Below are 24,756 nucleotides of genomic sequence, written 5' to 3' on the forward strand. Positions count from 1 at the left end.
ATCCATCTTAATTCTGTTCCATATGCAAACTTTATTTAGTCTGTTTTCTATGGCATTAGCTTTCTTACAGAATAGATGAACTTACTTTACAACACTAAGTGCTAACCCTTCACAGAGAAAACACAGTCAGGGTGTGGCCAAGAACCACCTGTCTATGCTGACAAAGCAGGCTTTACCTGCGTGATGAAACACAACTTATTGAAAAGTATGTCCCTCATGTGTGGCTATGCTGTTGCTTCAAGCCACTGACATGAAATGAGATGCCAAGGGTTCTTTGGGCTTTAAAACAGAGTTTTGAATAATTTGTAAAAGCTAGTCATTCCTTGTACATTGCTTCTGATGTCTCCTCTTTTACTTTTCTCTACTTGAATAGTTTAGGAAATGACCCCCAATAATTTCCTTAAATTTTGAGGAAAAGGGCAAAATATGGATCATATTCCCAATGAGTATAAGGGAGCCAAGTTCATCTTAACTTCCTTGGTGGCTTTCAATAAGATGGAATATTAATGAAAAAATTAATGGTAATTAAAATGATTAAATTGTATGTTGATATTCATTTCATAAGTATGAGAAATGTTAACATCTGCAATTTGAATTGTTGTCTAGAAGAATATCATTATTACTGAGAACATATGTGTATTGGGTAATTTTCAACTGCTCTACTAAGTTTCAGTTATATTGTCATACTTCTTTAATGTTCGATTATAGCCATAAACATAATTCCAGATCTTAACATTTCAGGTCAATTTAAAAACTTTTTCTTTTATAATATTGTTGAACTAAGGAAATGGCAACGCACTCCAGTGTTCTTGCCTGGAGAATCCCAGGGACGGGGGAGCCTGGTGGGCTGCCGTCTATGGGGTCGCACAGAGTTGGACACGACTGAAGTGACTTAGCAGTAGCATACATAGAATTTGGCACCTTGTATTTTTAAATATAAAGATATAAAATTTTTATATTCATTATTAGAAACAAATTCCTGCAATAAAAACTATGGAACATCTTATTTTCCATAGACATTTCTAAGTCATTATTTTCTTTATAACGTAATTTGGTTTTGTTAATGTTCCATAGGGCAGTAGAAATAATGTGCATGCATGCTCAGTTTTTCAGTCATGGCCAACTCTGTGACCCCATGAACTGTAATCCACCAGGCTCCTGTGTCCATGGGATTATCCCTGCAAGAATACAGGAGTGGTATTGCCATATTTTCTTCTTGGGAATCTTACCAGCCAAGGGATCGAACCCATGTCTCCTGTGTTGCCTACAGTGGCAGGCAGATTTTTTACCACTGAGCCATTTGGAAAGCCCCAGAAATAATATAGTAAATATTTTTTTTCATAACATATGGATACTAACCTTCAATTTTCTTTTTCATTAAGACACTTTATTGTCTATTTTAAGCAATTTCTCAAAATGTCCCTATAAGACATGCTGTATGCAGTTGTCTAAAACCATAAGCTATACCCTCTGTGTCACTGATCTTGGACATATTGGTTCAGTGTATTGATTTTTTATCAGGTGATACAAATGTACAAACATAAACATGCCAAAGTGATAGTCTTATTATCAAGTGATCCAGTGAAGAAAGATAAAATACTATTTTGTTTAATAAAATAGAAAAAGAAACCAGCATGAGATCAATGGTTTCCAAAATTAGTTATCACAAGTATAACAAAAAACAGCATGATTGTATACTCTTAAAAGTTGTTTGCCATATGATATTTATTAATTATAAAGGTAAAATATAACTTCACAGTTGCAAAACCTGTCCTATATTAACTTAACCGTGCATACAAGGTAAACATAACTAGTAATGACTCATATTGACATTATCTCTCTGTTGATATAGTTTATGAAAGAAAGGTACACCATTACTTTGATCTTCTGTTATTCTTACTAAAAATACATAACATAAAGTTTAGAAAGCATTTTGCAAAATACCTGACCAATACTATTCAAAAGATGTAAGGTCATGAAAAGCAAAGAAATGATAAGGGATTTCAATGGAATTCTCCTAAGGAGACATAATAACTAAATGCTTTATTTGATCCTGAAGCTGATACAGAAGCAGAAAAGGGAAACTCAGTTCAATTCAGTTTGGTCACTCAGTCATGTCAGACTCTTTGAGACCCCATGGACTGAAGTACGCCAGGCTTCCTTGTCCATCACCAACTCCCGGAGCTCACTCAAAGGGAAAGTACTGGACAATTAAATTAATCTTGGAAGATTAGATACTGTTCAGTCACACGGTCATGTCTGACTCTTTGCCACCCCATGGACTGCAGCACTGCCCGTATTCCCTGTCCTTCACCATCTCCCCTAGCTTGAGCAAACTTATATCCATCGAGTCAGTGATGCCATTCAACCATCTCATCCTCTGTTGTCCCCTTCTCCTCCTGCCTTCAATCTTTAACAAGATCAGTGTCTTTTCTAATCCCAAAGTATTCAGGATTTATTTCCTTTAGGATTGACTGGTTTGATCTTCTTGCAGTGCAAGGGACTCTAAGAGTCTTCTCCAACACCAAAGTTCAAAAGCATCAATTCTTAAGTAATACTGTATTAGTTTATTTTCCAAGAGTTCATAATTGGTTGTATAGCATGTTAAACTTTGAAGAAAATGGATAAATAATAAGGGAAACTCTGTAATATTTTTTCTTCTTTTGTAAAGCTGAATTAATTTCAAAATTAAAACTTAAGTAAATGAGTATCAATAACACAAAAACTAGTGACAGACATTAGACTGTTTAAATTCAACTGGCAATACTAGCAAAAACAAAATTCATTGTTAAAATCATTATTTAAAAATATGAAATTAGTTACTTCTTCTTCTTGGGGGATTATGGCACCCACAGTAAAGTCATAATAAAAGAATCTGAATTGCAACTAAAGAAATCTGAATTTCAATTTTAAAAGGCATTTATATATCCTTCAGTTTCTACTGAATGAGATGCTACAGCAAGTAAAAACAATACATGTCTGATGAGTGCTTTAAAGAAAATCAGAGAAAATAAAAGAAAAACGAATTAAAAGAAATGAGGACAATCTCAGAGACCTCCAGGACAATATTAAATGCTACAAAACTCGAATCATAGGGGTCCCAGAAGAAGAAGACAAAAAGAAAGACCGTGAGAAAATACTTGAGGAGATAATAGTTGAAAACTTCCCTAAAATGGGGAAGGAAATAATCACTCAAGTCCAAGAAACCCAGAGAGTCCCAAACAGGATAAACCCAAGGTGAAACACCCCAAGACATATATTAATCAAATTTACAAAGATCAAACACAAAGAACAAATATTAAAAGCAGCAAGGGAAAAACAACAAATAACACACAAGGGAATTCCAATAAGGATAACAGCTGATCTTTCAATAGAAACTCTTCAAGCCAGGAGGGAATGGCAAGACATACTTAAAATGATGAAAGAAAATAACCTACAGCCCAGATTATTGTACCCAGCAAGGATCTCATTCAAGTATGAAGGAGAAATCAAAAGCTTTTCAGACAAGCAAAAGCTGAGAGAATTCAGCACCACCAAACCAGCTCTCCAACAAATACTACAGGATATTCTCTAGACAGGAAACACAAAAACGGTGTATAAATTCAAACCCAAAACAATAAAGTAAATGGCAACGGGATCATACTTATCAGTAATCACCTTAAATGTAAATGGGTTGAATGCCCCAACCAAAAGACAAAGACTGGCTGAATGGATAGAAGAACAGGACCCCTACATATGTTGTCTACAAGAGACCCACCTCAAAACAGGGGACACATACAGACTGAAAGTGAAGGGCTGGAAAAAGATTTCCATGCAAATAGGGACCAAAAAAAAGCAGCAGTAGCAATACTCATATCAGATAAAATAGACTTTAAAACAAAGGCTGTGAAAAGGGACAAAGAAGGTCACTACATTTGAATCAGTTCTACTGAGGTGGATGAAACTGGAGCCTATTATACAGAGTGAAGTAAGCCAGAAGGAAAAACATAAATACAGTATACTAACGCATATATATGGAATTTAGAAAGATGGTAACAATAACCCGGTGTACGAGACAGCAAAAGAGACACTGATGTATAGAACAGTCTTATGGACTCTGTGGGAGAGGGAGAGGGTGGGAAGATTTGGGAGAATGGCATTGAAACATGTAAAATATCATGTAAGAAACGAGTTGCCAGTCCAGATTCGATGCACGATACTGGATGCTTGGGGCTAGTGCACTGGGATGACCCAGAGGGATGGTATGGGGAGGGAGGAGGGAGGAGGGTTCAGGATGGGGAACACATGTATACCTGTGGCGGATTCATTTTGATATTTGGCAAAACTAATACAATTATGTAAAGTTTAAAAATAAAATAAAATTAGAAAAAAAAAAGAAGGTCACTACATAATGATCAAAGGATCAATCCAAGAAGAAGATATAACAATTATAAATATATATGCACCCAACATGGGAGCACCACAGTATGTAAGACAAATGCTAACAAGTATGAAAGGAGAAATTAACAATAACACAATAATAGTGGGAGACTTTAATATCCCCCTCACACCTATGGATAGATCAACTAAACAGAAAATTAACAAGGAAACACAAACTTTAAACAATACAATAGACCAATTCGATCTAATTGATATCTATAGGACATTTCATCCCAAAACAATGAATTTCACCTTTTTCTCAAGCACACATGGAACCTTCTCCAGGATAGATCACATCCTGGGCCATAAATCTAGCCTTGGTAAATTCAAAAAAATAGAAATCATTCCAAGCATCTTTTCTGACCACAATGCAGTAAGATTAGATCTCAATTACAGGAGAAAAACTATTAAAAATTCCAACATATGGAGGCTGAACAACACGCTGCTGAATAACCAACAAATCACAGAAGAAATCAAAAAAGAAATCAAAATTTGCATAGAAACGAATGAAAATGAAAACACAACAATGCAAAACCTGTGGGACACTGTAAAAGCAGTCCTAAGGGGGAAGTTCATAGCAATACAGGCATACCTCAAGAAACAAGAAAAAAGTCAAATAAATAACCTAACTCTACACCTAAAGCAACTAGAAAAGGAAGAAATGAAGAGCCCCAGGGTTAGTAGAAGGAAAGAAATCTTAAAAATTAGAGCAGAAATAAATGCAAAAGAAACAAAAGAGACCATAGCAAAAATCAACAAAGCCAAAAGCTGGTTCTTTGAAAGGATAAATAAAATTGACAAACCATTAGACAGACTCATCAAGAAACAAAGGGAGAAAAATCAAATCAATAAAATTATAAATGAAAATGGAGAGATCACAACAGACAACACAGAAATACAAAGGATCATAAGAGACTACTATCAGCAATTATATGCCAATAAAATGGACAATGTGGAAGAAATGGACAAATTCTTAGAAAAGTACAACTTTCCAAAACTGGACCAGGAAGAAATAGAAAATCTTAACAGACCCATCACAAGTACGAGAAATTGAAACTGTAATAAAAAATCTTCCAGCAAACAAAAACCCAGGTCCAGATGGCTTCACAGCTGAATTCTACCAAAAATTTAGAGAAGAGCTAACACCTATCCTGCTCAAACTCTTCCAGAAAATTGCAGAGGAAGGTAAACTCCCAAACTCATTCTATGAGGCCACCATCACCCTAATACCAAAACCTGACAAAGATCCTACCAAAAAAGAAAACTACAGGCCAATATCACTGATGAACATAGATGCAAAAATCCTTTACAAAATTCTAGCAATCATAATCCAACAACACATTATAAAGATCATACACCATGACCAAGTGAGCTTTATCCCAGGGATGCAAGGATTCTTCAATATCCGCAAATCAATCAATGTAATACACCACATTAACAAATTGAAAAATAAAAACCATATGATTATCTCAATAGATGCAGAGAAAGCCTTTGACAAAATTCAACATCCATTTATGATAAAAACTCTCATGAAAGCAGGAATAGAAGGAAAATACCTCAACATAATAAAAGCTATATATGACAAACCCACAGCAAACATTATCCTCAATGGTGAAAAATTGAAAGCATTTCCTCTAAAGTCAGGAACAAGACAAGGGTGCCCACTTTCACCATTACTATTCAACATAGTTTTGGAAGTTTTGGCCACAGCAATCAGAGCAGAAAAAGAAATAAAAGGAATCCAAATTGGAAAAGAAGAAGTAAAACTCTCACTGTTTGCAGATGACATGATCCTCTACATAGAAAACCCTAAAGACTCCACCAGAAAATTACTAGAACTAATCAATGACTTTAGTAAAGTTGCAGGATATAAAATCAACACACAGAAATCCCTTGCATTCCTATACACTAATAATGAGAAAACAGAAAGAGAAATTAAGGAAACAATTCCATTCACCATTGCAATGGAAAGAATAAAATACTTAGGAATATATCTACCTAAAGAAATTAAAGACTTATATATATAGAAAACTATAAAACACTGGTGAAAGAAATCAAAGAGGACACTAAAGGATGGAGAAATATACCATGTTCATGTATTGGAAGACTCAATATAGTGAAAATGAATATACTACCCAAAGCAATCTATAGATTCAATGCAATCCCTATCAAGCTACCAACAGTATTCTTCACAGAGTTAGAACAAATAATTTCACAATTTGTATGGAAATACAAAAAACCTCGAATAGCCAAAGCGATCTTGAGAAAGAAGAATGGAACTGGAGGAATCAACCTACCTGACTTCAGGCTCTACTACAAAGCCACAGTTATCAAGACAGTATGGTACTGGCACAAAGACAGAAATATAGATCAATGGAACAAAATAGAAAGCCCAGAGATAAATCCACGCACCTATGGACACCTTATCTTTGACAAAGGAGGCAAGAATATACAATGGATTAAAGACAATCTCTAACAAGTGGTGCTGGGAAAACTGGTCAACCACTTGTAAAAGAATGAAACTAGAACACTTTCTAACACCATACACAAAAATAAACTCAAAATGGATTAAAGATCTTAACGTAAGACCAGCAACTATAAAAATTCTACAGGAGAACATAGGCAAAACACTCTCCGACATACATCATAGCAGGATCCTCTATGACCCACCTCCCAGAATATTGGAAATAAAAGCAAAAATAAACAAATGGGACCTAATTAAACTTAAAAGCTTCTGCACATCAAAGGAAACTATTAGCAAGGTGAAAAGACAGCCTTCAGAATGGGAGAAAATAATAGCAAATGAAGCAACTGACAAACAACTAATCTCAAAAATATACAAGCAACTCCTACAGCTCAACTCCAGAAAAATAAATGACCCAATCAAAAAATGGGCCAAAGAACTAAATAGACATTTCTCCAAAGAAGACATACAAATGGCTAACAAACACAGGAAAAGATTCTCAACATCACTCATTATCAGAGAAATGCAAATCAAAACCACTATGAGGTACCATTTCATACCAGTCAGAATGGCTGCGATCCAAAAGTCTACAAATAATAAATGCTGGAGAGAGTGTGGAGAAAAAGTAACCTACACTGTTGGTGGGAATGCAAACTAGTACAGCCACTATGGAGAACAGTGTGGAGATTCCTTAAAAAACTGGAAATAGAACTGCCTTATGATCCAGCAATCCCACTGCTGGGCATACACACTGAGGAAACCAGAAGGGAAAGAGACACGTGTACCCCAGTGTTCATCGCAGCACTGTTTATAATAGCCAGGACATGGAAGCAACCTAGATGTCCATCAGCAGATGAATGGATAAGAAAGCTGTGGTACATATACATGATGGAGTATTACTCAGCCATTAAAAAGAATACATTTTAATCAGTTCTAATGAGGTGGATGAAACTGGAGCCTATTATACAGAGTGAAGTAAGTCAGAAAGAAAAACACCAATACAGTATACTAACGCATATATATGGAATTTAGAAAGATGGTAACAATAACCCTGTATACAAGACAGCAAAAGAGACACTGATGTATAGAACAATCCTATGGACTCTGTGGGAGAGGGAAAGGGTGGCAAGATTTGGGAGAATGGCATTGAAACATGTAAAATATCATGTATGAAACGAGTTGCCAGTCCAGGTTCGATGCACGATACTGGATGCTTGGGGCTAGTACACTGGGACGACCCAGAGGGATGGTATGGGGAGGGAGGAGGGAGGTGGGTTCAGGATGGGGAACACATGTATACCTGTGGCGGATTCATTTTGATGTTTGGCAAGACTAATGCAGTTTTGTAAAGTTTAAAAATAAAATAAAAAGAAAAAAAAATAAAGAAAATCAAGATTCAGTTAGAAAAAATAAAGAAATAAATCTTATAGTGACTAAGCTAAAGCAACAAGATATGCTATAACTAGTAAGACTATTATTCAAAATAAAAATGAAAAGAATAAATAGGAATATGTGGTTCTTCTCAGAGATATAATAACAATCTTAGTCTCAAAATCCATTCACCAGAACACTTACAGACATCAGAGGAGAGTGGCAGGACAGTTTGGTTTGTGAGAACAGACGACATCAAACTCTGAGGTGAACTCTCAGTGATCTGAAAGTTCCAGAAGCAGACTCAGAAATGAAGGTGAGATTACAATGATTGACTAAAGGAACAGCACTAAAAAGAATAACTAAATTTTTCACTGTTTCTAAATGAATGTGTAAGTTATGAAGATAGATAGTCATAATGGTCTTCTTGTTAAAACATTTTTTAACAAGCTATGTCCAGGGGTCAGTTATTTGATTTGACAAAATCCTTCTCTCTCATATAAGTACATATTTATATATAATGTATATAGGAGAGATTATTCACATAATATTATATTATATATGATATGTAAAGATATATATATTTCAGTCAAGTGTATTAATCTAATAATTTTTATGTTAAATCAAGAAAAAATCTATAGTACATCTCAAAAAAATAATTTCATTTCTGAAAGGTATTCCAGTAAGAAGCAGGAATTAAGTTTTCTCCTCTAAAACAGGAAAACAATTCTCTGTAGAGTGGTGGTGAAATCTTTCATCAGAGGACTGCAAATTACATACATTTGTATGCTGGGTAAGTATTTTGCTTGGCATCAAATGAAGGAATCCCATAACAATTTGGCTCTTTATACATAAATATCTTGCAATAAATTATAGTTTTAGTGATTTAGGAAGTTTAAACAAACACAAAGTCAACCTTAGCATATTGGAAGGTCAGTCTTTGAAACAAGCTAATTTAATTAAATTATTTTACTTAAAATACAAAGCGAATAGATTCTTTGAACTAGTGAAAGCTAATTTGGCCAACATTTAGGTTTTTTACTCTTTTCAATTTCTATTTTATTTTCAAATGTTATTATGTTAAGTAATTGAAAAATATGTTTCAAAATATGTATATATTTTGCATATGGCCTGCTCTATTCAATAACTGTATGTGCAACTTAAACATAATCTTTAACTCATTTTAGAGTTTCTTCTGATCCCAAGAGATTCACGGGCTACTGTCTGATCTAAATAAGGTATATATGTATTTTCCTCCAAGTTGGTAGATACTTAGTGCTTTGTACATTAAGTTCTATATTTGATGTGAAGCTTTAAACTCCTAAATTTAATTTTCTTTTAAAGAAAGTATTATCTTTTATTAGCCAAATCTACTCCTTTTCTCTTTTTTCTTTGTCCTCATTATAACTTTCTTCTCTAAACTTCTACATAGTTTAAACAGTCACAACAGGCAATCGCCATACAAAACTTTATTTTCTCTTCTAAGTGGAGAAGCAGATGAAACAAGCAGAGATACAATTCTTTTTATTATAAGCCATATAATCTGATATGTATTTTTAAAGAATTTCTCTCCACATTTTTAAAAATATTAACTGCAGTAGAATAATAAAATTAAAATATATTGCTTAAAAATTGAACTATAACTTTTTATAATGCATAAAATTAAAATTTTAAAAATATGTACCTAAGCACACTTTAATCTTTAATTTTATGGTCAATGACATCCATAGATCATAAATTGCTACATACATGTCTAGATTTTTTTCCTATATCAATGAATCTATCTGTAAGCACCTATATCTACACATAACAGACACACATATATTACAGAATTTTAACAATAATATAATCATGTTATTTGTATGTTTATGAAGTTTTTTAATTCACTGAACAATACATGCTGTTTTGTGCTTAGTCACTCAGTCACGTCCAACATTTTGCAACTCCACCAGCCTCCTCTGTTCATAGGGATTCTCCAGGCAAGAATCATGGATTGGGTTGCCATGCCCTCCTCCAGGTGATCTTCCCAACCAGTGATCACACCTAGAGCTCCCTCAATGGAGGTATATTCTTTACCATCTGAGCTACCAGGGAAGCCTAAAAATACTGGAGTGAGTAACCTATCCCTTCTCCAGGGAATCATGCACCCACTTCAATATTCTTGCCTTGAGAATCCCAGAAAAGGCAAAAAGATATGACACTGAAACATGAACTCCCCAGATTAGTAGGTGCCCAATATGCTACCTACCAGAGAAGAGTGGAGAAATAACTCCAGAAAGAATGAAAACATGGAGCCAAAGCAAAAATAACACCCAGTTGTGGATATGACTGGTGATGGAAGTAAAATCTGATGCTGTAAACAGTAATATTGCATAGGAACCTGGAAAGTTAAGTCCCTGAATCAAGGTAAATTAGAAATGGTCAAATAGGAGATGTCAAGAGTGACATTGTAGGAATCAGTGAACTAAAATGGACTGGAATGGGTGAATTTAACTCAGATGACCATTATATCCACTACAGTGGGCCAGAATCCCTTAGAAGAAAAGGAGTAGCCATTATAGTCAACAAGAGTCCAAAATGCAGTACTTGTATGCAATATAAAAAAGGTCAAAATGAAAAAAAAAAAAAGGTCAAAATGGTCTTTGTTCGTTTCCAAGGCAAACTATTCAATATCACAGTAATTCCAGTTTATGCCCCAACAAGTAATGCTGAAGAAGCTGAAATTGAACTGTTCAATGAAGACCTATAGGACCTTCTAGAACTAACACCCCAAAAATATGTCATTTTAATCATAGGGACTGAAATGCAAAAGTAGAAAGTCAAGAGATAGCTGGAGTAAGAGGCAATTTTGGCCTTGGAGTACAAAACAAAGCAGGGCAAAGGCTAACAGAGTTCTGCAAAGAGAATGGACAGGTCATAGCAAACACCCTCTTCAAACAGCACAAGAGAAGACTCTACACATGGACATCACCAGATAGTCAATACCAAAATCAGATTGATTATATTCTTTGCAGACAAAGATGGACAAGCTCTATACAGTCAGCAAAAACAAGACGAGGAGCTGACTATGGCTCAGATCATGAACTCCTTATTGGCAAATTCAGACTTAAATTGATGAAAGTAGGGAAAACCACTAGACCATTCAGATATGACCTAAATCAAATCCCTTACAATTATACAGTTGAAGTGACAAATGGATTCAAGAGACTAGATCAGATAAACAGAGTGCCCAAAGAACTATGGACAGAGGTTTGTGGCAATTTACAGGAGGCAGTGATCAAGAACATCCCAAGAAAAAGAAATCCAAAAAGGCAAAATGGTTGTCTGAGGAAGCCTTATAAATAGCTGAGAAAAAAAGAGAAGCTAAAGGTAAAGGAGAAAAGGAAAGATATACCCACTTGAATTCAGCGTTCCAAAGAATAGCAAAGAGAGATAAGAAAGTCTTCCTCAGTAATCAATGAAAGAAATAAAAAATAGAGGAAAACAATAGAATGGGAAAGGCTAGAGATCTCTTCAAGAAAATTGGACATACCAAGGGAATATTTAATTTTGTGGATCACAGCAAACTGTGGAAAATTCTTCAAGAGATGGGAATACCAGACCATCTGACCTGCCTCATGAGAAATCTGTATGGAGGTCAAGAAGCAACAGTTAGAATTGGACATGGAAGAACAGACTGGTTCCAAATTGGGAAAGGAATACCTCAAGGCTGTGTATTGTCAACCTGCTTATTCAACTTATACGCAGAGTACATCATGTGAAATGCCAGGCTGAATGAAGCACAAGCTTGAATCAAAATTGCCAGGAGATATATCAATAACCTCAGATACCCAGATGATACAACACTTATGGAAGAAAGTGAAAAGGAACTAAAGAGCCTCTTGATGAAAGTGAAAGAGGAGAGTGAAAACGCTGGCTTAAAACTCAACATTCCAAATCTAAGATCATGGCATCCATCCCATCACTCCATGGAAAATAGAGAAACAATGGAAACAGTGACAGAATTTATTTTCTTGGGTTCGAAAATCACTGCAGATGGTGACTACAGTCATGAAATTAAAAGATTCTTACTCCTTGAAAGAAAAGCTGACCAACTTAGACAACATATTAAAAAAACAGAGATATTACTTTGCCAATAAAGGTCCATCTACTCAAAGCTATGGTCTTTCCAGTAGTCATGTATTGATGTGAGATTTGGACTATAAATAAAGCCAAGTGCCAAAGATTTTATGCTTTTGAACTGTGGTGTTGGAGAAGACTCTTGAGAGTCCCTTGGACTGCAAGGAAATCAAACCAGTCAATTCTAAGGAAATCAGTCCTGAATATTCATTGGAAGGACTGATGTTGAAGCTGAAGCTCTAATACTTTGGCCCAGTGATGCAAAGAACTGACTTATTGGAAAAGATCCCGATGCCAGGAAAGATTGAATGCAGGAGGAGAAGGGAATGACAGAGGATGAGATAATTGGATGGCATCATGGACACAATGAACATGAGTTTGAGCAAGCTCTGGGATTTCGTGATGGAGGAAAATTCTGGTATGCTGCAGTCCATGGGATCACAAAGAGTTGGACATGACTGAGTGACTGAACTGAATTTAATTGGTCTGTTCAAAACCATTCCCTATATTTCATGAATTCCCCTGATTTATCTTTCACATGTTTTATCTTATTTTCCTGGAGTATGTCCTGTAATAATTTTTTCAGAGATCTGTATTTGGTAAATTTGAATTCTTACTTCTCTCTATTATATTTTTATTCACAGGTTATAGTTATGTTTGTTACAAGAGATATTCAGCTATTACCAAAAAAAAAAAAAAAGGCTTTAGCAGGATACTATTACCTACAATGGGCCTTTTAGTATTCAGTTAACTTAGTTTATGCAAGAAAAGGGATTGATAGATGCACGACAAACTTAATAGCTGAGTTGACTGGAAATTCATTAAATTTTATTACATCGCAGTTAAAACTAAAACAGCTATCTCAAAGTTTTTACTAGGGTATATCTGAAAATATACAGAAAAATTTATGCTTTCAAACTGTTTTGTTGGAGAAGACTTTGAGAGTCCCTTAGACAGCAAAAGGAGAAGGCAATGGCAACCCACTCCAGTACTCTTGCCTGGAAAATCCCTTGGATGGAGGAGCCTGGTAGGCTGCAGTCCATGGGGTCGCTAGGAGTTGGACACGACTGAGTGACTTCACTTTCACTTTTCACTTTCATACATTGGAGAAGGAAATGGCAACCCACTCCAGTGTTCTTGCCTGGAGAATCCCAGGGACAGGGGAGCCTGGTGGGCTGCCGTCTATGGGGTCGCACAGAGTCGGACACGACTGAAGTAGACAGCAAAAGTCAAACCATTTAATTCTAAAGGAAATCAGTCCTGAATATTCATTGGACGGACCGATGCTGAAGCTGAAGCTCCAATACTTTGGTCACCTAATGCAAAGAACTGACTCATTGGAAAGACCCTGATGCTTGGAGAGACTGAAGGCAAGAGGAGAAGGGGATGACACAGGATGAAATGGTTGGATGGCATCACTGACAATGGACATGAGTTCGAGCAAGCTGGTGATGCGGGAAGCCTGGCGTTCTGTAGTCCTTGGGTTTGCGAAGAGTCAGACATGACTGAGCGACTGAACTGACACCTGAAAATAAATTTCAGAAAACAAAATTTTATATCAAACATACCCAATATCCATCACAGCATGTATGCTTAGTCATATCTGACTCTTTGCAGCCCCAAGGACTGTAGCATGACAGACTCCTCTGTCCATGGAATTTTCCAGGTAAGAATCCTGGAGTGGGTTGCCATTTCTTACTCTAGGGGATCTTCCCAACACAGGGGTTGAACCCACGTCTCCTGCATCTCCTGCTTTGGCGGGTGGATTCTTTACTACTGAGCCATCTGGGAAGCCCATTCATCATGGAAAAGATATCAATTCGTGTGGGAGGCCATTGGTAAGAATGCTCACCCTGGAAGACTCCTCTCAAAAATAAGGGAAAGGCATTGATGTCTTCTAGCACATTCTGCAGTGACCAAATACCCATCATGTGAAGGATAATTGTGAAAAGAATTACATAGTGGCCAAGGAATTTTTCTAGGCTAATTGGGAAGTGATAATGATTTAGCCGCTCCTCATCCTCACTGTAGAATTTCAAAGAAACTTCACCTTGCAACTTTTCCAGCTGTAGGGAAATAAGGTATTTCAGGAGAATGATACTGGCTCTTAGTGACTTGTATCTATGCCAAGTGAAGCATTTTCCAGATACATGCATGGAGAAGCTTCTGACGGTGGGTACTACCATGCAATTATCAAAGTTTGATCACACAGTCTCCAAGACTGCACCCACAGTCTCTCACAAGGGAATACACCCCACTTCACCCCTCTCCTTCCTAGCTCTCCTGTGAATTCTCTCCATCTGCTGCTTTTATGTGCTATCTTGTGGTTTTAGCATAATTTGGCTTAGCATCACATTATCATTGCTTCATCTTGTCTCTGAGAACAGTCTGCCTGTCAGTCTATATGCTGTCTTTTTTTTTCCCTCTTTGATCCTGGCAATCATTTCTGATGTGTTATTTCTAATTAGTTATCTTTCTTACAACCTGTTACACTTTCCTGGATGCAATACTCTTTAGTATGCTTCTAAAGATATAATTTATTAAAGACAAGCACACAATTGATGTTTCCTTTAATCTTAGTTCTCTGAGCATGCAAAGGGGGAATCACTGCTTCTCTTTTAAGGTGATTGCTTCCTTACTGATTCATGGTTTTATATGTGTCACTGACTTACATTTTTCTACTTGCTGTCTGTTTTCCATTTACAAAAGCAGAGGTATGCCATGTTCATGAGAGGAATATCCATGTGACTAACTGTTCTTTTGATACAGGTACATTATTTTTCTTGCTAGTTTTCAGCCATTTAAAGTCCCAGATTCCCTTTTTATCTCACAATTTTATATCGGTTTCTCAAGAACAGGCCATGTGTTGTCTGGAATCTGCTGCTTTAGCAATGGTAATAGGGGCTAAAATAAAGTCAGACAGTGCTTGACATATACACATTACAATATATAAAATAAATAGTCAGGGCTACTGTATAGCACAAGCAACTCATAGGAACTATAATGACTTGCATGGTAAAAGGATCTAAAAAGAGTGAATATATGTATATGTATACCTGATTAACTTTCCTGTACAACAGAAACTAACTCAACATTGTAAACCAGCTATACCCAAACAAAAATGTTTAAAAGAAAATAAGGCCAAACATCTTTGATGCTCCATATTCAATGCCCCAGATAAATACTGATAGTTTCCCCAGGCACCCTCGTGATCTTCTATGAACAACTGCCAACCAAGCTGATTCTCCTGGAGAGTGGTTTCTTCCTTAGATTTGACTGTATTATTTTCTAGTGGTCTATTCCAAGGAGCAGTTCTAGTCACTTAGAAAACATCTATCTTTCTTCTGACATTTCTCTAATTCACAAGTCTGAGTAGATTTGACTGGGTCCTCAGTCTAGGGTCTCACAAGGCTAAAGTAGTGGGTTGGCTACATCATGTTCTTTCTGAGAGCTCTGAGTGAGAATCAGCTTCCACACTCACACAGGTGGTTGGCAGAATGATGCTCTATGAGATTTAGGACCGAGGCCCCCATTGCCTCTTAGGATATCAGCAGTGGTTGTTCTCAACTTTGAGAGATCACCGACATTCACTGAATTGCCCCCCTCCATCTTCGTACCCAGTAATGGTACCTGGAAATTCTCTTGTGTTTCCAGTTTCTCTAATACTGTCTTCTGCCCCTACCAGAAGAAAGTTACTATTTTTAAGGGCTCAGATTATGACAATGGGCCAACCCTGCATATCTTCCTCTTTTATAATGGGCTATGTAATATAACATTAAAAACATGATCATAGGAGTAATACCACATTCGCACATTATGGGGATTAGGATAGGGGATCTTTGAAAGACCCATTTAGAAATTTGTCCTACCACACTAACCTCCTGTGTGTTCTGACTTCTAAAGATTCTTTATAATACTGATCTACCCACAAAAGCAATTCATGCTTTTTGGCATTGAAATGGATCAATTTCTAAACAAACCTGTGTATCTATTGATAGTTCAATTAATATATACATGTCTGTGCTTATAAATATTTATATTATGACTATGAATATTTGAGGTGAGAATAGAAATCTAAATAATCATTTATTTATTCAGAATCTTTATTTTTTTGTAATTTTAATTTTATTTTATTTTTAAACTTTACATATTCTTTTTAATGGCTGAGTAATACTCCATTGTGTATATGTACCACAGCTTTCTTATCCATTCATCTGCTGATGGACATCTAGGTTGTTTCCATGTCCTGGCTATTATAAACAGCGATCCAAAAGTCTACAAATAATAAATGCTGGAGAGGGTGTGGAGAAAAGGGAACCCTCTTACACTGTTGGTGGGAATGCAAACTAGTACAGCCACTATGGAGAACAGTGTGGAGATTCCTTAAAAAACTGGAAATAGAACTGCCTTATGATCCAGCAATCCCACTGCTGGGCATACACACTGAGGAAACCAGAATCTTTATTAATCCTACATTATTGAAGGGTCCAGGAATATGAAGGTCAAGGAGACAGGTGGAATGTTTTTCTTTTCCTTTTTAAATAGATCTTACTTTCTGTAGTGATAGGCTTGTAGATTCACATGCTAACAAGGTAATGCTGAACATTCTCCAAGCTACATTTCAAAGCTATGTGAATTGAGAACTTCTAGATGTTCAAGCTGGATTTAGAAAAGGCAAAGGAATCAGAGATCAAACTGCCAACATCTGTTGGATCATAGAAAAAGTAAGAGAATTCCAGAAAAACACCTACTTCTGCTTCATTGACTATGCTAAAGCCTTTGACTGTGTAGATCACAACAAACCGTGGAAAATTATCAGACAAATGGGAATACCAGACAATTTTACCTGCCTACTGAGAAACTTGTATGTAGGTGAAGGAGAAACAGTTAGAACTGGACATGGAACAAGGGACTGATTCCAAATTGGAAAAGGAGTACATAAAAACTGTATAATGTTACCCTGCTATTTAACTTATATGTAGAGTACATTATGTGAATTGTCAGGCTGGATAAATCACAAGCTGGAATTAAGATTGTGGGGAGAAATATCAATAACCTCAGATATGCAGATGATATCACTCTAATGTCATAAGTGAAGAGGAACTAAAAAGCCTCTTGATAAGGGTGAAAGAGGAGAGTGAAAATGGTGGCTTGAAACTCAACATTTAAAAAAAAAAAAACTAAGATCGTGGCATCCGGTTCCATCACTTCATGGCAGATAGAAGTGGAAAAAAGTGGAAGCAGTGACATATTTTATTTTCCTGGGTTTGTGGATGGTGACTGCAGCCACAAAATTAAAAGACCCTTGCTCCTTGCAGAAAATTCATGACAAAACTAGACTTGTATTAAAAACAGGAACATCACTTTGTCAACAAAGGTCTGTATAGTTAAATCTATATTTTTTTCCAGTAGTCATGTGCAGATGTGAAAGTTGGACCAAAAAGAAGGTTGAAGCCAAAGAACTGATGCTTTTAAACCATGGTACTTGTGAAGACACTTGAGGGTTCCTTGAATTGCTGGGAAAGATTGCAGGAAAAGGGAAGAAAGGGCAGCATAGGATGAGATGATTCAATAGCATTTCCAAGTCAAGGGATATGAATTTGACCAGACTCCTGGAGATGGTAGAGGACAGGGAAGCCTGGCAAGCTGGAGTCCATAGGGTCTCAAAGAGTTGGACATAAATTAGTGACTGAGCAATGACAGCAGCAAAAATCATTAGATGGGATGCTAATAATGAAGTAGGAAGTAACAAGTGAAAGATGGTGAAGGAAGCCTTCATAACAGAGATGTCATTTAACCTGATACGTGAATGATAAGGAAGATAGTGATGTGAAAGTCAGTTCATGGAATGCACTAATACCCTTTAAAGAAGAAAATCTAATGTGGAAGCTCTAAGGCAGAAATAAATGAATTTTGAGAAGAGAACAGGAAAAATTTACATGAGACTGTAATATCACAATGAGTGAGAAAGTGAAGAAAGATGAATTAGATAAGTCAGTGAGTTTTAGATTCATGTGGGAATTTTTAAACTGAGACAAGGAGTCCGTTTTATGTTATTCTGGGCATGTGTGAAAATTATTGGAATGGCTTTAAACAAAAGAGTGTTATCTGGATCATGTTTTAATTATAAGTGGATGAGAAGCATGGTAAAGTGTGTAATTAGAGAAGAGAAGGGATTTAATACCAAGACGGGCACTCTAGCCAAGGATGGACCAGTGAAGCAAAATGTACCTCACCTGACTACCACAAGGACACAGACTTTAAATGACTTCTTTAGGAATTCAAATTTGAAATATCATTTGGTATATTGATATTATATGCTCAGAAACAAAATTATTATATTACCTGAAGAGAATAACTGTGAAATTCATATTAATATATATATATATATTTCAATACTGAAAAAATAGATACTTTTTAATACTTAAATATTTTTCATTTGGTAGAAGCTTTGTATATTTTTGTTAGTTATTGTCATAGCATTTTGTTATTACCTTCTGAATATTTAAAAGATTTGTACAAATAATTAAAACACATACACACACAGTACGATAGAGTTAATGTTTATGTATTATTTTACAATTTCCCTTGCTCTTTTTGCAAGCTATTTAGAGAAATTATTTTCTAAATACTGCATCTTCTCTGCTATGATTCTAATAGGCTGTTTAGGAATTGTATGTATAAAGTAGTATTGACATAATACTAGTTAAAGGCCATTGTCCTCTTTATTTTCTTTAAAAAAACAATAAATATAATCAAACTCATTTGATGACAGATTTTTAAAAAGTGCAACAGTAAATCTACTTTGTTGAAAAGTTACTGAAAGCCACATAGGTGACAAGTAATTGAAGTCACATTTGAAAAGCTATTTGAAATTCTTGCCACCTTAGTATAATAAGAATATTATGAAAATTGAGGAAGCCCAGGAAAGAGCAATCTGCTTGAAAATATTATCTCTTCAAAATGTTGAGAAAATTACATTTATAGTTCTAGTAATAGCAAATTATGTGACTATCTCAGTGAATGTGGCAGACTGGCAAGGTGAATAATCAATACAAGTTTGTGAATATAATTTTGAAGGTATAAATATGATATAATAAAAATTTAAATTCAAGACTTAAAACAATTGTCTCACACCTCAGTGTGCACAGGGATCTTTGAGGATGCTGCTTTAAAATGCAGCAAAAGAAAATGTATTCTTCAAAGATTCTGATTTATACACTCTAGCATGAGGTCCAAGAAACCTCATTATGAAATTACAAGTCTCAAGTAAACAGCAGACGTTTCTGATCAACCACTTATACAGCTAGTGGGAAGGTTAAAAGTCAAAACACTCTCGAAGAAACACCATGGGGCACTTTTGTTAAGCACTGAGCTAAGAAATTAAAAGAAAACATGTTTATATTTAATATTGCTCAAACACAAAAAACTAATATAACATTTCCAAATTCTCAGTAGCAAAAGTGAAAATCTGCTAATTACTGAATTATAGATATGAATAAATATAATTTATAATGCTATACAACATGAAAATATAAGGATTGATAGATTATGAATGTTTTTACTCTGCCACATAAAGGTAATGAAATAGTTGCTTTAAATTCTTGAAAATTGTAGTTGGAGAGAGGATAATAAGTCTTGTACATGAATTATAAGTTCCTATTAAAGTTCAGTTGATAGAGGATAGACAATATTGAAGTCTTGGGAAGGAAAGAGAGACAAAGGGAGACAGAGATTAGAACTAGAAAGCACAGGCAGAAAAGAACTTTTTTCAAGGGAACTGGGAACTATTCAGCTGGTGGCAAGAAGGATGAAATGAAGATACAATCTTCAGTTAGCTGTCGGGGCTCACTGGGAATTTCTGTGCTTGTAGCCCGCACTATGGAGCACCTGCGTCGGAGTTTTACCATCTTCTCCATCCTCCCCTTTGTCACTGCTTTTCATTTCATACTGTTGAGGCCAAGAGGTTTCTGTGTTGTTGACCTCGCTCCACCCCTCGAACCCGACTTATGGGTCCTGGGGCTGCATTTTAAAATTTCTTGTAGCTTTTATCTTGAAATTATTGAAACCTTTGTTGCTGTTGTTTGTTGCTGTGATGGTGGTGATTGTGGGTGTGATGGTATTATATGGTTATATTCAGAGATATCACTTTGCTGGCAAAGGTCCATATAGTCAAAGCTATGTTTTTTCCAGTAGTCGTGTATGGATGTTTTCTCACAGTTTGCTGTGATCCATACAGTCAAAGGTGGTTGCATAGTCAATAAAGCAGAAGTAGATGTTTTTCTAGAACTCTCTTGCTTTTTCAATGATCTAACAGATGGCAATTTGATCTCTGGTTCCTCTGCCTTTTCTAAAACAAGCTTGAACATCTGGAAGTTCATAGTTCATGTACTGTTGAAGCCTGGCTTGGAGAATTTTGAGCATTACTTTGCTAGCATGTGTGAGATGAGTGCAATAGTGTGGTAGTCTGAACATTCTTTGGCATTGCCTTTCTTTGGGATTGGAATGAAAGCTGACTTTTTCCAATCTTGTGACCACTGCTGAGTTTTACAAACTTGCTGGCATATTGAGTGCAGCACTTTCACAGCATCATCTTTTAGGATTTGAAATAGCCCAACTGGAATTCCATCACCTCCACTAGCTTTGTTCATAGTGATGCTTCTTAACGCCCACTTGACTTCTTAGTCCAGGATGTCTGGCTCTAGATGAGTGATCACACCATCATGGTTATCTAGGTCATGAGATCTTTTTTGTATAGTTCTGTGTATTTTTGCCACTTCTTCTTAATATCTTCTGCTTCTGTTAGATCCATACCATGTTGTTCCTTTATTGTGCCCACCTTTGTATGAAATGTTCCCTTGGTATCTCTAATTTTCTTGAAGAGATCTCTAGTCTTTCCCATTCTATTGTTATCCTCTATTTCTTTCCTCTATTCCCTCTATTTCTCCTGAGAAATCTGTATGCCTTTCAAGAAGCAACAGTTAGAACTGGACCTGGAACAACAGACTGGTTCCAAATCGGGAAAGGATTATTATTCAAATTATCTGACAAAAGTATGTAATACTGACTACCCAACATAACTTTATTGAATTGAAGCTCTCAACATATGTACTACTGATTATTCAACTGATTGTTGAACAATTGTAGAGACAGTAGACTTCTCCTATTCTTTCCAATGCCTTTCACCTCTCATAGAACACCGAACTCAAGAACGATTCTCAGTGTCTGATGTATGGTTTTCATGAGTGTTTTAATATAGATCATTTATGTGAGCTTATCCACAAAAAAGTTTCAACTTGATATAAACAGTGTGTTCATTGATAAATTTCCTTTCTCTCTTTATCATGTTTTATGTATCCATGTTCATATAAAGAGCTTTTGTTTATTCCTTTGAATGGCTTTATGTCACCTTTGTATAAAAAGTTCAACACACTCTTCAATTCTGTAGGTGATGAATTTTAAGTTTTTTCCACATTTTAATTATTGCAGAATTTGATACATGGACGATTTGAATATCAGAAACCCATGTTTATATATATATATGGATTTTCTATATAAAAATTCTGCATAAATTCATCTTTACTACATATTGCTGATGGTCACCAAAATTATATACATTTATGCTTCAATCAGTATTTGAGAGTTGACATTGCTACAGCTCACAAAGATATTCTTTTGACTGACTTGAAGTTTTTGTGTATCTGATACGGGATGATATCTCATTTAGTTGACATTTTGATGATTACGGATGAAAAATTTTTATGTGTTTATTAAAATTTCAGGTTTCCATGTATATAAACTTATTTTTCACACTCCTTTCTCATTTTGTGTTAGACAGTTTTTACTGTTCTAATCAATTTGAAGAGCTATTTATGAATCATGAAAGCTCAGCTTTTGCTAGTTATATGTGTTAAAAATATCTGTTTGCTCTTATTCAGATCTGATTTCTGTAATTATGGTGTCAAGTTCAGGACTATTCTGATTGGTCATTCAGTGACCTCACTACCACCAAACTCAAAAATGATCTGCCACACTATTGGCAGCTGCAACAAAATATGCATGTGGTAAAAATTCAAAAATATATTCAAATTTTTAATAAAATTAAAATAGGTAAGGAAGGTATGTGTAATAGTTTTATGTTGTTAATTCTATGAATTATAAAATTCATTTGACACCTAAGAATTCCCAATATGTAATTTCAGGGATTTTTAAAATTCATGTTGGAAAAGCAGCCAAATGTAATCCTCTTTGAAATATTTATTGGGTCCCTGCTATGCCCCTTTCTCAGTGCTAGTCTTTAAGGATGCACCAAACATAAGTATTCCCTGCTCTAATGAGAGTAGGAGTCTAAAGGAGAGCCTAATAGCATAAGAGTTAGATGTTAATTATCAATCTCAGAAGTATATAAATATAAACCGAAGGGTCTATACATTCCTAAAGGAAATATGATGCAAGGAGATCCAACCAGTCCATTCTGAAGATCAGCCCTGGGATTTCTTTGGAAGGAATGATGCTAAAGCTGAAACTCCAGTACTTTGGCCACCTCATGCGAAGAGTTGACTCATTGGAAAAGACTCTGATGCTGGGAGGGATTGGGGGCAGGAGGAGAAGGGGTTGACAGAGGATGAGATGGCTGGATGGCATCATTGACTTGACGGATGTGAGTCTGAGTGAACTCTGGGAGTTGGTGATGGACAGGGAGGCCTGGCGTGCTGCGATTCATGGGGTCGCAAAGAGTCAGACACGACTGAGCGACTGATCTGATCTGATTTGATTTTGTTTATATTCACCATGTTTTCAAGACAATTATTAAATTTGAAAGTTACTCAAATATAAAGAAATAAATTATTGAAAGTTGACACAGACTTCACTTCTTAAAGCATACAGATCTTTGAGAGAAACAATCAATTGTATGTACACATGTATCTAGGTACTCTCTGGGTCAAATGGTAATGACAACAGAAGAAAATAAGCTAAAAGATAAAGAAAATATTTTATGTAAAAAATGCAATGTACAGGATTAGATTATTGTGGTAAATAGTTTCATTTGCAAAGAATTTCACTCCTTAATCAATTAAAAAATTCTGGGTTCATAGATATGCTAAAGCGATTTTCAAAATTTTTACTTTTCTAACCGCAGACATGTTAATTTTATTACTTTATATTGTTAGTCTTCTACTGAGAGCTTTTAGGCTTTTATTTGTAATGCAGGGAAACTATACGTACATGACGTGTGTGTGTGTGTGTGTGTGTGTGTGTGTGCACGCTTAGTTGTTCAGTTGTTTCTGATTCTGCAACCCCATGGACTGTAGCTCACAATTCTCTGTTCATGGGATTTGCCAAGCGAAAATACTGGAGTGGGTTGCCATTTCCTTCTCCAGTCTTCTTTTGTGAACTTCATTCAGTCATTATGAAAAAGTATTTAAAGACACACGTTAAAACGTTAACTATTTGTTTCTTAACTATTTACTTTCTGTGTGTGTGTGTGCTCACTCAGTCATGTCTGACTCTTTATGGCCCCAAGGACAGTAGTCTACCAGTCTCCTCTCCCCATGGAATTTTCCAGGCAAGAATATTGGAGTGGGGTATTTCCTGCTCCAGGGAATCTTTCCAAGGCAGGGATTGACCCCACATGTCTTGTGTCTCCTGCATTGGCAGGTGATTCTTTACCACTGCACGACCTGGGAAGCCTGTATGTCCATAATAGTATACTATAATTTTCTTCAAATATCCCTATAAGCTATGATAAGTATAATAAGATAATTCATTATAAGAAAATCTATATCTTCCTAATTTTGGATATTATGTTTTTTATTTTATATGTTTGGATTGCCTGCTCAGACTTTCAGTGTTTTCCCCTAAATTTAAGAGAGCAAATGTGTCTCATAGTATAGATATTTCTGTAAGTTAAGAAAAGGAAAATGTTACATTAGAGTGCAGGTTTCTACAGATGTCCATATTGAGGTAGAAACCCAGGATTTTTACATTCATTCCTTCAGCAAATATTAAATTAATACTTATTGTGAGTCACATATTCAACTCAGTTTTTGAATGTATGCACCTTTTACAAATTTATATATAAATTATACACATATACATATGTTGAGAGCTTGTCCTGAACAAGCATATATTAACGGGCAAGGAAAACAAGAAAACAGCTGTGGTAAAATGGTATGTGGCTTTAATGGAGGATAAAATGCTAACTACTTGAATGTATTGAATTATAGTACCTAGACTGTGAAATCCTGGGTATGATTTCTCAATAAAGTAACAAGGAATCAAGTGTACATGCGAGTTTGAACTGTATGATAGATTGTATTATTGTCTCTTCGCTCCTTTCTTTTTTCATTAATTTTTATTGGAGTAGAGTTGCTTTACAATGT

The sequence above is a fragment of the Bos mutus genome, chromosome 20 (genome assembly GCF_027580195.1).
Source record: "Bos mutus isolate GX-2022 chromosome 20, NWIPB_WYAK_1.1, whole genome shotgun sequence".
NCBI classification, from domain to species: domain Eukaryota; kingdom Metazoa; phylum Chordata; class Mammalia; order Artiodactyla; family Bovidae; genus Bos; species Bos mutus.